Genomic DNA, 1,223 nt, shown 5'->3' with positions numbered 1-1,223 from the left:
TAGAAATCTTAAAATCTTCATCTTTAACAGACTCAATGACAGGTCTCCAATTGGGTCTCTGGCATCAAATTTCAAAGTGTAAACCCCCTCTGAATTCTTCCACCGCAGTCCGCTGTTTGAGAAGTGTTCCTGTTGTGGGAAATGCACTTCCCCGTGTATCACCTGCTATTCCCAGCATGCGCTCTGGCACTGCACTCATTTTCCTTCTGACACTTGCTCACTGTGTTGCTGTGATCATACAGTGACTTGGTGTCGCACAGTGCAGGAAAATGATACACATCAAGGTTTTTGCATTGTTGCCTTCAATTGTCAGGTTAGCCTTATTTTGGATTTTGAAATTGTCTGTTCTGTACACAAGTGCGTGTCAAAAACATCTGAGCGGAAGTTAGGTGTTCCGAATAATGACATTGAGCACTATGCACTCTCCTCCAGTCTGGAAAACAATTCCTCACAGGCAATTTAATAGACAATATACAGCAGGTGCAGGAGTAGGCCATCCTGCCCTTCGAGCCAGCACCACCATTCATTATGATCATGGCTGAACATCCTCAATCTGTAGTCCTTTCCTGCCTTATCCCCATCACCCTTGATTCCACTATCCTTAAGAGCTCTATCCAACTCTTTATTGAAAGAACACCTCCTGCTGTCTCGGGTTCTTCATTCCGTTGACTTCAAATCTTCACAGAATTCAACAGACCTTGTTACATATTCATTTCCTCATTTTTGTTCAGATCACTGTGTGCATTGTGTGACAGTGGGAATGCACTTGCCCCACAACCCAGGGGTCAGACCATAGTCTTGGAACCGTACTATGTTATTTATCATTTTACCAACACCAGGGAGAAATATCTGCTGCTCTGCATAATTTACCCAATTCAATTATTCATAAGGTCATAGCTGTTCCAGCATCTGTGACGAGGTGGCCGAGAGGTTAAGGCGATGGACTGTTAATCCATTGTGATCTGCACGCGTGGGTTCGAATCCCACTCTCGTCGCTGTCATCAATGGCATTTTCGTGGTGCTGTTTTCAGATGATCACAGCTGTCGTGTTGAAACTGGAACGCTAATGGTCAGTTTATATGTATTTACGCGATTACAAAATTTCAAAGAATGGTTTGAGCCTCTTGACTAAGCTGTGTTGAAATGTAGGTTGCATTGGGATAATGAAAGGAAACGCGGTTTCCTATTGCTAATCAAGTTGCTGTGAACGTTTTTTCGTATGA

The 1,223-nt window shown here is 43.3% G+C and overlaps 1 non-coding gene across 1 annotated transcript; it reads left to right on the top strand.

Moving 5' to 3' along the window:
- The first annotated feature begins 913 nt into the window (after positions 1 to 913).
- On the top strand, positions 914 to 995 carry trnan-guu (transfer RNA asparagine (anticodon GUU)). The gene has a single exon. It is a non-coding gene; the product is annotated as a tRNA-Asn (tRNA).
- Positions 996 to 1,223: the final 228 nt, after the last annotated feature.

Source organism: Chiloscyllium punctatum, chromosome 13, assembly GCF_047496795.1.
Source record: "Chiloscyllium punctatum isolate Juve2018m chromosome 13, sChiPun1.3, whole genome shotgun sequence".
NCBI lineage: Eukaryota > Metazoa > Chordata > Chondrichthyes > Orectolobiformes > Hemiscylliidae > Chiloscyllium > Chiloscyllium punctatum.
This window is presented reverse-complemented; position numbering and strand designations above follow the sequence as displayed.